Below are 16,508 nucleotides of genomic sequence, written 5' to 3' on the forward strand. Positions count from 1 at the left end.
GCTAATGTAACTCCTCTTTTCAAGGGAGGTGATGAAAATTGTCCCAGTTATTATAGACCCATTAGTCTTACATCAATTGTGGAAAAAGTTTTGAAAAGTCTGATTAAAGATGCTTTGCAAAGTCATTTAACAAAGTTTAGAATGTTATTTGATAGACAATATTGTTTCACTTAGGGAAAATCTTGCCTTTCAAATCTTTTGACATTCTTTAAAAATGTTACTGTTTATGTAGATGAAGGTAAGAGTGTGGATTTTGTGTATCTGGATTTTCAGAAAGCATTTGACAAGGTACCACATAAAAGGCTTGAAAAATTTAGCTCTATAGGAGTGGAGAATAAGTTAGCAAATTGGATAGAAGAGTGGCTGAATGGAAAACAGCAGATGATTGTTACAAATGGAGTTCAGTCAAACTGGATTAATGTCACAAGTGGAGTACCTCAGAGTTCAGTCTTAGGACCCTTACTCTTTTTGATTTACATCAATGACATATATGAAGGAATGCTCAATAAATTTCTAAAATTTGCAGATGATATCAAGGTCTTAGGTGTTGCTAGCTGTGAAGAGGATGCTGCTGATTTACAAAAGGATTTAGATAATTTAGTGAGTTGGGTAAATAAATGGCATATGGGTTTTAATTATAATAAATGCAAGATAATGCATGTAGGTTATCATAATTTGAATTATAAGTATCATTTGGATGATAATAACTTTAAAAGTTTTATGAATGAAATGGATCTTGGTGTAATGGTTGATCAGTCTTTCAACCCCTCCAAGCAGAGTGCTGTTGCTAGTGGTGGAACAAATAGGATTTTAGGTTGTATCTACTGAAATACTGAATACAAGTCTAAAGTGGTTACTGGTTAGGCCACATTTGAAATATTGTGTTCAGTCTTGGGCTCCTTGCCTTAGGAAAGACATTGAGTTGTTGGAAAGGGTTCAGAGAAGAGTTACTAGAATGGTGCCTGGGATTGAGGGGTTGTCATACGAGGAAAGGTTGAAATCTATCAAATTGTTTTATCTTAAAAAAAAGAGTTAGGAGGGATCTGATTGAGGTATTTAAGATTGTAAAGGAAATTGATAGTATTGATGCATCATCTTTTTTCATACTTAACTGTGAGAATACTAGGACTAGAGGACACAAATATAAATGTTGGTAAGATAGGAGTCATCTTCAGCTAAGACAGTTTTATTTTTCTAACAGGGTGGTTGGCCTTTGGAATATGTTGGCTTCGGATGTTGTAGAGGCAGTATATTTAAGTGAGTTTAGGAAAAGACTTGATAAATACATGAATGATAAGGGCTGGCTTTAAGATTTTTTAAAATTTATTTAATAATAGTTTTAGTTTAGTTTAGAAGATGGAACAGCTGAAATGGACCAATAGGTTACCAATGACCAATCAGTATAAGATACAGGGCGGTACAAAACTGTTTGGTTGGTTGTAGTTAATAACAAAGCTACACAAAGGCCTATCTATGATCTGCCAACCACGGGTATTAAAGGCCAACTTTTAGCGTCGTAAGTGTGCAAACTTACCACTGAACTACAAAGGGGGGGGGGGGTGCGAAAGTTATTCTATTTATGACGTAGATTAATTTTTAGCTGTTACTCTAAAATAAAAAATATTTAAATCAGTTTGAGTTGTTTTCGTCACGTGTTATTTAGTACCAACCATATAATACTAACTATAATATCCGTACAGTATCAACCATACAGTAACTTTTTTATCCTCTTGTATATAAAGGTTATTTTATCTAAATATAAAATTTATTCGAAATTCGACAACAAAAGCAAATTTCCAGATTTTGAACTTTTAATAATATCCATGGCATATGATTTATATGGATTTTCCAGTGTATAGGGCGTCCTAGTGGCGAAGCGAGAAGCTTAACGCTTTCTATTACTTTTCAACAGAAAAAAAAAAAGTTAGAAACCTGACAACTCGAGCGCTCCCGAAAAGTGGATCCTTCCTTCACCAAGGATAAATGAGTTTCTTTTCTGATACTAATTTTCATCTATCTATAGTGCATCAAAATTTTTTGATGATGTCTTGAGAGTAACAGTAGCTTGTTCTAGCTGAACATTAAAACTACGTAACATCAACAAAGAACCAAATTTTCCGTAGAATTAGCACTAACACGTTAAACATAATAACAGCAAATATCACGAAGGTTCTCGGTAGCAATTTAAATACGATATATGAATTATGTTCCAGTCTGTGCATTATGGTATCTTGTAATATTTTATAAATTTCCCAGGAATCTAAAATACAAAAATAATGTTTTTACGTTCTGAATATTTTGATGTTGATGACTCCTAATTTCGCTATATTTTCTCTTGTATTAGGCTAACAAACTGAATGGATCAGTCTATAGCAAGGTTGACTGAATGACTCAGTCTGCAACATGGTTAACTGAATGGCGCAATCTACAGCAGTTTACTGATGACTCAGTCTGGAACACAGTTGATAGAATAGCTCAATCTATAGCAAGGTTGATCGAATGGCTCAAACCATGGCATGATTGACTGAATGGCTCAATATATATGTATAGCAAGGTTGACTGAATGACTCAATCTATAGTATGGTTGTTTGAATGGATAAATCTATAGTGTATTTGACTGGCTGGCTCAGTCTATAGCAAAGTTGGCTGAATGGCTCAATCTATACGATGATTGTCCGACTGATTCAATCTGTAGCATGGTTGACTGAATAGTTCAATCTAGAGTATTTATAATGTTGAAAACATGTATTGAGTACATAAAAGCTCTAGACTAAACCATTCAGTAAACCATGCTATAGACTGAGCCATTCAGTTGACTTTGTTATAGATTGAGATATCTAGCACATATACATATATTACTCTGCTGTTTAAAAATGCCTAACCAAGTTTGAATAAATAATGTTTTCTAAGAAAATAATTTATCGAATGATCCATGTTTTAACTCATAATGAAGACTATAAACGGTAGGGGTTAGGTTTAGATCTCTGGGCAAGCCAACATTAATAGCTAACTACAACGTGTTAGGCCTTTCTTTTCTGAAATTATAGGCTTCTTTCAAAGAAGGACATTGACCGGAACCTTTTACAAAAAATAAGGCTTCTGGGGATAAATAGTGTGTTTTTGTCTTGGTTCACAAAATATCAAATACACTATAAATATATAAATATTGCTTTTTTTCTCATTTCTTATGTGTTCAATGTAAAACACACGAAGAAAATAAATCATATACAAATATTTGATGTCTATAGATGTCTAATGGAACGTGTAAAATTATGATGACAGTGAATGTCTGTGTTTGTCAATGCACGTTAGCATTAAACTTGTTTCCCTTCATTTTATGTCTATACGGTTTGTTTCCGGTTAGAAAAAATGCTCAAAAAAGAGCCCACTGTGATAGCCTGCAATGAAGTGTGTAAGCCTTTTTATGTTTACTTTTGTCCTGAGAATTCAATCACAACCAAACTACCTATCTAATTACACAGTACTAAATGTCATCAAGGCGTTCTCTAGTAAGGATACTTATTGAAAACAACAGTATACCGTCTTCAGGGTGAGCTTAATAATATCCTTTCAATCTGTTAAACCTTGCCCTAATTCTCAGCCACGTAATTCTCTGATTTCAGCCTTGACCAACATACACGAGACTAGAGGTTGTGAACGTGATCGACCTAAGATAACTAAATGGATTTAGATTATAGCCTTGTGTGATCCTGTGGGTACGGAAGTGAGAGACGTTTCCTGTCGTCTCCAGTCTTATTAATTATAGCGATTAGGAACATCATCCGGTTAGATCAAGACATTAGCTACTATTACACACGTAACTTCCGATCCAGTAATGATAAAACTAACAAATGAAAACGAAAACATGAAAAGGCTTAAAAAAGTACATACGAAAATATTAGTTTGGATTATAACTATCCACACCTTTCTTTAAGAAGCGAAAAAGTGTATATCGTTTGGTAGTTTAAGTGCTTTGCATATAGTAAAAACCAGTTAATAACTTCGTTACGAATTATTCTATGTTATTTTATTTGTTTGTCACTGTGTAGATCTCTCCGTTTATTTATCTAAATGTGCATTTTTGTTGTTTTTTTCTTTTTACTTTCCCATACAAGTATGTGAATATATATATTTAGTTTTACTTATAACTTGTATATGGATGCTGTAATCTGACTGCATTTGCTTGTTGGCTCCTAGTAATGATAAATAGGACAGAAAAATAGACTTGTTATCGCTCATTCTGTCTCTGTTTGTTGTTCTCAGTCCTGCATCAGTCTAATTGTCGATCTAACTGTGCTTTTTTAAAACATCCGTGTTGTACACCACACTTGCATGCAGTAAGAAGATTCTGCTATAAGAGTCGGGGCGGCAAACACCGTTTCGCAAAATCATTCAAAACTACCCGTAATTATAGCTTTACGGGCAATGGCGTGTCCTACGGTTGTAGGTCACATAAAACAAGGTTCGTAACCAAGTGATGAGATCAGCCACTGTGTTGTAAATCACTGTAGCTGTGTTCGGAGCTAAATAAACACGTATTAACGTTATGTACCCAAACACGTTCTGTTGTATTGTACGATTATAAAAGTACTTTACTTGGAATAAGTTACAGAAAACACGCCCTTTCCAATTTAAAATAGAGAAGAACGTTAATGAATTATTGATGCATTGATAATTTCAATATCACAATGTCCGTATAACGCTTCATGTTTAACATTTCAAAACTTGTCTAAATTGCTACTTAACTAATTTTGTAAAGATAAAAAAAAAATTCAACAAGAATTAGAATACAAACATTTTTGTGACAATGCGGTTATTAATAAAATAGTTTTCAATGGAAAATTGAGAATTAGCCTAATGCAAATCATTTTAAGTGCATTATACAATTAAACTGAAACATCCATAGTAACAAAACATATGATCTTGCGAAACCGTATGCCTCAAGATTCACTTAATGACTACCCAGTTTTCCACATTTCTTGCTCTCTTTCTACTACTTTCAATAAATACTTCACCCCTATTATTATGTCAATACCTCTTTTTTTCCCATGCACATTAACTATCTTAGTCTCCAGTACTTATTTTATATTTATCTCCAGTTTGTGGCTTGAGGGAGAGGGTTTAAATTTCAACGCTTTCGACTTTATTGTCACTTTTATATTGGTTAACCCTTGTGGAAAAGAAAATTATATTCTGGCAAATCAATCATTAGGGAGAGCTACCCTCTGGTATCCATTTCATTAAAGCTTGTGGGGGGGAGGGGTTAATCGATATTTTTCCGATTTTCTTTTTATGTTATACTGTGAAGTATAATTTGATTAATATTGCTTAATCTAGATCATGTATAGTCAGCGATTTTTTTTCTTATGTTTTTTTTACGTCTTTATATTTGCATTTAATGGTCTCAGAAATAGAAAAACGAAATTGTTGGCATCAGAAATTATATGAACAAAAAGTATCAAACTCATATATTTATGGCAGCAAAGACGTAGGATCGCAAAGGTTGGTTAAACACTTTCAAACAACCAGATATAACCTTAGAAAACGACCTTTATACTCTATGTATTTTATATATATATGGAGTATAAAGGTCTTTTTTTTTTCTAAACGTTTTGTCAAAATGTGTTAATTCCTCCAGTATGCATTACAAATTTTAAAAGATATAACCTTAGCGTTTTCGAGAGATGGACTTGTCTTCATCTGGGACAAAGGCAGATATGATATATCATTTCATCTTGCAAAAGGGTGCTAGATAGTGCTATATGTACCAATCTCGACTACATGTATTTAGTTGCCTTATTATCTTCTTGTTTTCTACGGACGCCCTCAATCATTCCTAATCAACCTCAGCTGTAATAATTTTCAAAAGTTTATAATACAACTTATTTTCTTTTTAGTTGCACAATTGCGTTCTTAAGTTTTTGTGCACAGCTCTTTGCAGTCTCGTCTGTGTAAATTTCTTATTTTGCTCCATTGCGTCTGTACTAATGATTCCAGTTCACATTTTTTCACTTATCTTAAAACTGGACTCAAAGTTTGTTTGTTTGTTTTGAATTTCGCGCAAAGCTACACGAGGGCTATCTGCGCTAGCCGTCCCTAATTTAGCAGTGTAAGACCAGAGGGAAAGCAGCTAGTCATCACCACCCACCGCCAACTCTTGGGCTACTCTTTTACCAACGAATAGTGGGATTGACCGTCACATTATAACGCCCCCACGGCTGAAAGGGCGAGCATGTTTGGTGGGATGGGGATGCGAACCTGCGACCCGTAGATTGCGAGTCGAGCGTCCTAACCACCTGGCCATGCCGGGCCGGACTCAAAGTAAACGTCTGAACGTATCGTCTCATCATTCATATTAAAGTCTATACTCAAATGTTTCAAGTATATGCCGTGCTTATATGTGTTGTACAAGCTGTGCGTGCTATTGATGAAATAGGTTTGCTTTTCAAAAAAATACCTTTCCTTCGGCATGAAATTAGACCAGTGTTAAGCGAACAGCAAACTTCATAAAAATGGTTTTATTAACTCTGTATTACCATTTGTTTTAGAGTCAAGATACTTTTTTGTCACACTTTTCAAGCATTTTTGATAAATCCTTTAGTAATTCACGCTGTGTGCTTGTGAATTTGTTATTAAGTTTTTCGCGAACTCCTATCACAGTTTTGAAGCTAGCAGAACCAAACTTGGCAAGCGTACTCGGGATGGTTCAGAGGTGTCCATATTTGTATGGCGCAACCTTTTACCAAGGGGGGTCTGAAACTCCCCCTGAAGGATACCCAGGCATAATGAAGTCTAGGAGTAGGTTTGCAGGGCCGTTAAACTCGAAGGTGATATTGGACTTTGTGTTCCTGGTTCCCTTTGAGATCCCTGGGGCGCCATGTTTAAAACTGTGTTCGTACCCCCACTCATAATTTAGCGCAACGAAACTTGGTACATTTGCTCAGGGTTGTTGTTTGTTTCGGCTATAGTATTAGATATTGAGTCAATTGGATATAATAGAGGAATTTCATTGGTACATTGAAGCCTCTCTGAATCACAAGGAGACCTTTGAACCCCGCAGTAGAGCGTGGGTATTTTCAGCTAGTATAGTGAAATTTTGATAAAAAGTGAAAGAAGATCGAATTTCTCAAATCTTTAAAGAAAGGCAGATAATATTTTAGATTTGTCTCTTACTGATATATCTCAAATATCCAGGTATCCGTCAAAACGACTAAGAAATAAACTGAGTTGTTGAAATATTATGTACACGTTTAATGTTTAAGACATAGTCCTTGAAGGTGTGACATTTTCCTGCTGTCCTCCGGTGTAACAGCGATAAGTTATTGACTTATAACACTAAAATCCGGGGTTGAATTCTCCGATGTGGACACAGCAGATAGCTCAGTGTGGCTTTGCTCCAAAAACAAACAAATAAAGTCATCCTACTTTTAGTATTTTTACCCTGTCATGTAAAATTAGATTATTCCATATCTTTGAAAATTTATTATAGAACCAACAGAAATATGTGCCAACTTCAGATTGTAAAGTACTGTTCAAAACGCCATGATAATCCTGTATGTTTCAATAATCACTATCACAAAAGCTTGGATAAACGGTTATTTTAAAGAAGGGTCACATAAATCAGAAAGGTAAATGTAACCCATCAGCACACATGAATCGCTATTTAATGGACGAACCCACATTTCGTAACGTTAATTTTTAAAGAAGTGGTTACAACTTTCTAAAATAGGGGTAGAGGTATCTGTGGACTGTTAACTTGGAAGCGTTGACTGCTTTCTAATTGCTCGTGATCTCGTGATATACTACAAGCATGCTATGAAAGACGTTAAAATTATTAAAGGTTCGTCTCTCTTTATATATATATATATATTAGTAACGTTAATTTGGACTTGAAATCGTCAATTTTCTTAAAACTTTTTTTTCATTTTAGGTAAAGAAACATTAAATGTCGAATATAATTAAAGATCTTTTTGGTTAATTACTCGGATTGGTGGAAAGCAATTAAAAGATAAGTTACACCAAATAATAAACATAAAAATTAGCTACATTTCACAAACTACGCACACACACACACACACACACACACACATATATATATATGTATTTATGTACATATATAACCAAAACATATTTCCACCTGTGGATACAAAAAGAAAAGAAACCTTTTTTTTTTAATTTCCATAAAATATTGAGCCTGGTTACCTAAAAGTATTTTGTAACTCTGTGATCATTTTTCCAAATCATGGATCTTTCGTAAACTCTCTCTCTTCCTCCATGCCTCATATCTTCCATCCTATTAAAGTTTCTCGGTGTTAATCTTATATTTTTATGTCATTGTATCTTGTGGTGACTTTGAACATATATATCATCTATAGCAGCAACTCTTAGATTCTACCTAGTATTGTTAGTGTATCGGTTATTTCTTCTACATTTTTGTGAATTGTTATAACAATTACTTTCTTCTTTCCTTTGAATTTTTCGCTCCATTTGTAATAGCTTTCCTTTGAATTTTTCGCTCCATTTGTAATAGCTTTCCTTTGAATTTTTCTCCATCTCTCTGGATTTTTTTATCTTTCTTTAATTGTTCTTTATACCACACTTCTTTTGATTCCATTTTTTTCACTTCTTCTCACCTATATTCTACATAAATCATTCTAATATTCTACCAATGTTTCAAAAACTTTCTTACACTTTATCTTTTTGTTAAATAAATTCCACATTTTCAAGTGAATTTTATCTTTTGATTTTTCACTCTAACTTACAGAATTTCAATTTCAATCTCCAAATTTTCCAATTCTAGTCTTGTTCTAACTTATCTTTTTTCATTGGAAATATCCTCATTAATTGTTTCATGAGATTTGGAAGGTATTACTGAGAGATCCTCATTAATTGTTTCATGAGATTTAGAAGGTATTAGTAAGAGATCCTCATTAATTGTTTCATGAGATTTGAAAGGTACTAGTAAGAGATCCTCTTGAATTGCATTCTTCCGTAACTTACTTAATTTTTCTGCTGTGAAAGCTTTTCCAAAATGATTTTTTTTCTCTCGGAAAATTGTTTATGTTTTTGCTTAAATGATACAAAATATTGTAAGATGTTTTTCTTTTTCGTCTAGTCTTATCTGAAGTTCATACTTTCTTTTCAATAAACTGTTTTCTACCTAAGTTTCTTTCAGTAAAACTCTTTAATATATGTTGTTGTCGATCGTAGCTTTTAGTCATGCACTCCATTAAATCTTGATGATTTTGCGTCCATTTATAGAAAGTTCTACTTAATTTCTCTAAAAAAATACTCAAACATTTTTTCCAATTTTATAGTTGAATCCTTAAAGTTAAGTTCTTCTATACTCTTTATAGGCTAATCTTATCTACAAGCCTGATACTAGCTATCAAACTTTACTAAAAATAAACCAACAGATATTACACACATCCAAAACATATACAAGTTTCCACCTGTGCGTGTATATATATTTCTTTAAAGATGTTAAAATACTTATTGTAACTAATGGATACATATATTTTTTATTCCAAAAAAAATATTTATCAAACTGTTTCTTGACATACTTTGAGTAAGATTAATGGTTTTACTCTTTTCTGTGCATATTTTCTTCAAACTCTATAACAGATTAAAATTGAAACTCCAACCTTCACGTGTGACAAATCTCCATATTAAATTTGAGTGAACACATTACAGGATTTATAGTATTATATTATATAAATAGAATTTGAAATAAACTATGATCTTCAAAGTGGACTTATCAGATGTTGAATATTCACGTGTGCTAACCACATATTTAATTGAATTCCTGTGTTGAAATCTCAGATGTCATGGTGAATCCCAGAAAAGCTTTTTACACTTACAGCGTGGTTTCAATAACTGTTGGGACGTTTTTACTTGCTATTTATTTTGTTTAAAAGCTTAGCAGCTTTAAAGATAAATTTCTAGAAGTTGCTTTTATGTCTCCTATTCCTATGGTTTTGTACTCGTGTCACACTCGAAATAACTGATAATTTAACAGTTCCATAACTATTATATAATATATTTATAGTAAGTTGTATTCTTGATAATTTGTTGTTTTTGTTTTTTCTAAATTTTTGTACATATATTCTGTATGTTGATAGGTCGTAAACATGCTTAGGTAAAAGTTACATATGACAACTGCTATCTCGTGGAAGCTTATACCAGTTTGGCCTCATGACCACTTCTTGTTGCGGGAAGTCCATCTCAAAAGATGGCATAGTTCGCTATGAAGTGGAAGCTATGTCTAAATAAATATAATGTGCTGTCAGTTCTTCTGAATGGTGAGTAAAGTTAATTCAAGTAAAGAATAAATGGTAATAATAAATAATTGTTGTTAAAATAAATAATTTTTATTGTGTTATTAATCTTTAACCTAATTATGATTAGTATGTGATTCATAAAAACATGATAGAAATCATAACTTGATAATATAAATAATGTCTCAACAACCATTGTCTTTATCGAATCGCAGTCGAATTGAGGTGCCTGGTTTTGGGCGAAAGGCTTCGTCGGCATTGGGTATGGCAGATATAATGTGATTGAAGTATACGTTCCACTTTACTTTAATTCTTATAATCCCTCCCAAACGTCACCGAAGAAGTTTTAAATGTCTTTTACCTTAATTTTTATTTGACCAAATGGTTCTTGAATTTTAATGATCAATTTATTTAACTCTACACACAGACATTCGAACGCTACGAAAAAACAAAAACAATATGTCTTATGGTGTAAAGGAAAGAGACAAAGACTCACAAGCCACATGCTCTAACTTCAGTTAGTAACATATTCCATATACGATGGTGTTCTAACTTCAGTTAATAACATCTACTGTATACGATGATGCTCTAACTTCAGTTAGTAACACTTACTGTATACGATGGTGTTCTAACTTCACTTAATAACATCTACTGTATACGATGGTGTTCTAACTTCACTTAATAACATCTACTGTATACGATGGTGTTCTAACTTCAGTTAGTAACACTTACTGTATACGTTGGTGTTCTAACTTCAGTTAGTAACACTTACTGTATACGTTGGTGTTCTAACTTCAGTTAGTAACACTTACTGTATACGATGGTGTTCTAACTTCAGTTAATAATATCTACTGTATACGATGGTGTTCTAATATCACTTAATAACACCTACTGTATACGATGGTGTTCTAACTTCAGTTAATAATATCTACTGTATACGATGGTGTTCTAACTTCAGTTAATAATATCTACTGTATACGATGGTGCTCTAACTTCAGTTAGTAACATCTACTGTATACAATGATGCTCTAACTTCAGTTAGTAATATCTACTGTATACGATAATACACACAATACGATTTGGTATTATTTGTCCTGGTAAAAAAGTTGTAAAAATCGTTATGAAATAATACTTTAAAAAACTATACATATTTTGATTATCTACTGACAATAGAAACGAAGCACCATGTCGTAAAAGGCTGTGTATTATTCGTATGATGTTTTTCAATGTTGATAGAAAAGATACATAAAGGTGATATCAATATATGACTCGTCTGGCATTAATTGGAAGAAGCTGTCGATACTTTGTTCATAAACATTAGAATGTAACGTAAATTTAAGTTTTTGCATTTTTTTTACGTCTTTGCAAAAAGCATTCCGTACTTTCTCGTATTTAAACAACCACCAAGTTGTATCACTGCAGCCACGCCCTCTTAAAACCGAAACAGTTGTTCTGATGTTGGCAAAATATATGACCACCCAGACTCCTCAAATGTCTGGAAGAAGTAAACGATAGCGGTTCCGTAGTCCGATTAAAGAAACTCTTACACACCGCGGCCACACAACCGTTTCTAATAAATATTCCTCTTAACTGCAAAGCTAAAGTTATCGTTGTCTTGGTAGGCGGATCATGCATTTTGAACGGTGACCAAAAACTCATCTCGCCGGCGAATGACGAGGTCAAGTGATTACTCTCATTATTGATGAACAAGTACTAGGTGTTTTAGCAGGTTAATCACTCACTCACGCTTGGTAACATTTAGCTATTAGTTTTTGGAAGGGGAAAATATAGCCTACTGTTCAACCTCTGATCACGATATGCAATGTCCAAGAAGTTTACAATCAAGTTAAGAATCTATAGGTGACCTTAATGACAGCAAGTTAAACTCGTCTATAATTAGATTAGTACTGATAGTTGTTGATTATAGGTTAGTTCCTCTAGCTCACGGTAGACAGCGCTCATTAGAAATTCTAATTGGCGACGGGCCGTCAGCTGATCAGTCAAGAAGTGGACATGTGAGGCACGCGAAAGCTTAAAGTACCAAGGTTAGCAGGCTTAGCATTATCGACATCATGGAGCGGTGACTTTGCTCTTGTGATTAGAATTGTAAATAACATAAATTGTTTATTGGCGTTTCTCGTTAGTTAGGCATCCGTTTTGACAAGTATATTGCATTCCTTTTTTAAAACGATCCTAATAAATTCGGCACCAGTTCCTGCTTTCGTTCGTAAAACACTTGACATACAAGTCTCAGATAAAGCGCAGGTATAATGACATTTTGTTCTTTAAGTACAACACTTTTTCTTTTTACAGTTTTACCAATAAAAGCTCAGTAAAATGTGTTGCAGTTTTCCTCTAAAAGCATTACAACTTTAATGTTTGTCTAAACTATCTATGAATGAAATAGCTGTAATTAGTTTATTACTGTTCATCATTCGCATGTTGACCGGTCTGTAAAAGGCCGTTTTATGTATATGTTGCTCTACTATTATTTCTTTTTCTTTATTTTTTCGGTTCCTTTTTTTAAACTTAAAAGAAAAATAGTCAATACAGTAGGTAGCTAGATTATGTCTTGGAACAGTTTAGGATGGGGAGAAAAACATTATTAAAAAATCCAATAAACTTCTAGATGGTTTGAAATATATATATATATACATAGAAAATCATGTGGTTGATGAAAATATTTCAAACTCATACAAATACTAGATGGTTTGGAATATATATATACATAGAAAATCATGTGGTTGATGAAAATATTTCAAACTCATACAAATACTAGATGGTTTGGAATATATATATACATAGAAAATCATGTGGTTGATGAAAATATTTCAAACTCATACAGATACTAGATGGTACGGAATGTATGTACATAGAAATCATGTGGTTGATGATAATTGTTCAAACTCATTAATATACTAGATGATGTGAGATGTAAATACATAGAAGAGTGTGTGTGGCTGATGATGATAGTTCGGACTCAGTAATATACTAGATGATGTGAGATGTAAGTACATAGAAAATTGTGTATGGCTGATGATAATATTTCAAACGTATTTGATTTTCGAACGTTTCGAATTTCTACGATTCCACCGTCCAAGATTTACAAGAAAAGAGAATGCCACAATACGCTGCTGAGGCCAACCTATGAAATCAAGCATTACCTAGATTTGCTCATAATGATTGGTACACTTGATGGAACGGATTTCCATTTCTCTTGTGAATCCGCTCTATATGAAATGAGATTCTGGGATCTTGTCCCTGAGGCAGTATTCCAAAAGAATCAGAGAGGTTACACTTAGATTCAATATAACAATAATTTTATGATTCCTTTATTTCTAATAGATCAAATGTAACCAGTTAAAACCTGCCCCCTGTACCCTGCTCTATTCTTACTGCTCTTCACAATTAGAACAATGCTATTTTATGCCTAACATTCTTCATGATCTCCTCAAACTCGGTGTGGTAGATGTTTCTTTTCTTCACTGCATGTTCAAAGCTCATAGCCAATACTTTGGATTCATGGTTGTGATGAGTGGCTTATGGGCTGCAGCCCATTTGTAAAGTCCAGTAGTTTTGAGCTCAGTGTGGATAATAGATGTTTGACATGCAATCATGAGCAGTCACAAACGTCTTCAGTGATGAATATAATGCCAAGTACGTGGTTGTGGCATTTTTACATTAAGAACTATATTTACATATACTTTTTCTTAAGCTTATCATACAATTATATCTTTCTACGGTTTTGGTTTCACAAGGAAAGTCTGTTATTGTCGGCATGAAAGTGTGACTTTAGACGTGTTACTTTTCTAGTTGCAGCCAGCCTAGACTGTCTCTTACTTCTCACTTGTCGGTTAGAGCCTGATTATTCGAAAGCTAATATTGTAGGGTTACCAACCGAGAAGGCATGTGGGCAGATACAGTTGTCGCTATCCAAGTTCTCCTAACTATGATTAATTCAGTTAGAAGAGGCGATGCTGCTCTACATATCAATAAGTGCTATAAGGTCAGTCCCATGAAAGATTTCAAAGTAACATCACGGCTAACTTATTTATGAAATCGTTATACTTTTGTTACTATTCATTTGTTAAAATTCAAGCGAGCGAAAATGATAAGTCAGGTTGTTGTCATAGTCCATTATTTTGTTGGTTGGCTCATTCACTGTTTCGCGTCCTTGACAGTTTTATTGAGTTCTTCACTTCTGTTTCATTGATTTTTTACGAGTATCATTGTGTTAAAAAAATCATCGATCTTTGGTATTTCTCTCTCTCTCTCTCTCTTGAATTATTAATACTTGCTTTATAACGCATACATCCATTACGCCAAATCCTCGAACATCCACTTCTCACAGATTCTTACTCAGACGGTTTCATTTTACAATGTGGACTGATGAATGACAAATTTCGGGTGACCGAGCCAATATCTCACACTAACACGTCCATAATTATTTTGCATCTATATCACATTAACCGTATTCAATCTGGTACGAAGGAGACTCATACTACCAGTGAAGATCTGTGATCTCATTTCAACGTGGCATCATGAATCCATTTGTTTTGTTCGGTTTTGTATTTGTTGTTGTTGTTGAAGCTGCTGGTCCCAGTGCATCATGGGATTCGCCCACAAATTCACTATGAGCGGTTCATTACCAGTTGGGGGTTTACTGTTCCACTACTTTTGGTAACATAGCCTATATTGCTGACGTATGAAACTTTGTTCAGTCAGGTTATAATCAGAATATATTAATTACTTGAATAAAATAAAATGAATAAAAAATGCTATAATTTGGAGAAACAAAAGCTGAACAAAAAAGAAAAATAAGATAAACATAACAATTTTTATGTTTAAAATAAAGGCAGCTAAAGAAACTCAGGTTACTGTTCATTGAATATCAACAAATTCTTTTTGATCAGTAGTTTATGATTGGATGCTCCTCCTGGCGTTAAGAATTTAAAACTATCGATATGAAAATTATTGTTCATTGTTTGCTTTGTGCATATACATATAAATATATTTATTGATATGAGAAAACAAAAAATTAAGATTCTGTTTTAAAAGTCGCGTGTGATCACAGGCGCGTATTTTTACTGATTATCTTCTCTGTAAATGTTAACCTTTGGTGGCTGTATCATATTTTATGTATCAATAACTCGTGTTTCATTTTGTCCGTGATAGTTGCAGATTAAAAATCTTTCTCGTAGTTACTATCCAAAAATCATTTTCTTCATGGCATTGTGAATTTTTCTACGGCATTTTTGGACAGTATTTCCAACTTCAGTTTTCCATCAAAGCGAACGTTTGTATTGTACAACTTTACATATATTTCTATCTGGTTTGTGACAAATGTACTTTATAATCTTTTGATGTTTTGTTATTTCAAATAATAATACATTTTTTTCGGTATTTTGTCAAATATATGTTACATCTACATTGAGTCTTGCTTTTGATTCTAACACATTTTAAAACAATGCGAACTCCTGTATATGACACGGGAAATCTATTCTGTATCCAAGTTTTAAAGGACAAGTATTGTCAATAATTTTTCAAAATACCTTGTTATCTTGGTATTTCATGACATCTGGGCTAAATGATCAGCTCAAACACTCCTATCGGTTGAGACGTAGCAATTCCTAATCTAAAACTGCTAAATGGGGCACTCGCCCCGATTAAGCTAGACATAACCGAATATTGGGATTGACTGGCACAATTATAACACCATTAGAGCCGAAATTACAGAGAATGTTCAGCAGTGCATCGCAGCTCGAACCTTGGACCTTACTATACGCAATTCAATGACTACTAAGCTATGCCCAATCCTTTAAGATCATGCAATCATGCAACATTCCCCCAATGAGTTAAAATGCATAACTAATAATCCAAGCTGTAAACTCTATCATTACGACTCTCACATTTCAAAGTACAAATTTGTCCAAATCAACGCTTTGCTTTGATTGGAGAGCATTTAATAAGTACATTTAATATGTTAGTATTTGATAAGATAAATGAATAGCTGATACTACCATGAGCTAAAGTTAAATATTTCTGATTCGATAGGGTTACATGTTCTTTTTTATACAAATCTTTCAATACTGAAAATACAGAAGTATCTTGTTATAAGTTAATTGCAAATATCTTTAGCAGAATATTTCATAATGCAAAGGTTAATTACTAAATAAGATAGTAAAACAAAAATCACATAATATTACAAATGTTTTAGACGTTTAGATCAAA

General features: G+C 33.4%; 1 protein-coding gene across 1 annotated transcript in view; it reads left to right on the top strand.

Annotated features, from left to right (window-relative positions):
* Nucleotides 1-10,284: 10,284 nt before the first annotated feature.
* The window catches only part of LOC106464260 (G2/mitotic-specific cyclin-B3-like), an 84,455-nt gene continuing 78,231 nt past the window's right edge, over nucleotides 10,285-16,508 (top strand). Inside the window, exon 1 of the mRNA XM_022392265.1 lies at nucleotides 10,285-10,301. The gene's annotated coding sequence lies outside the window, so the exon portion shown is untranslated. The remainder of the gene's footprint in view (nucleotides 10,302-16,508) is intronic.

Source organism: Limulus polyphemus, unplaced genomic scaffold (genome assembly GCF_000517525.1).
Source record: "Limulus polyphemus unplaced genomic scaffold, Limulus_polyphemus-2.1.2 Scaffold58, whole genome shotgun sequence".
In the NCBI taxonomy this organism is placed as follows: Eukaryota; Metazoa; Arthropoda; class Merostomata; order Xiphosura; family Limulidae; genus Limulus; species Limulus polyphemus.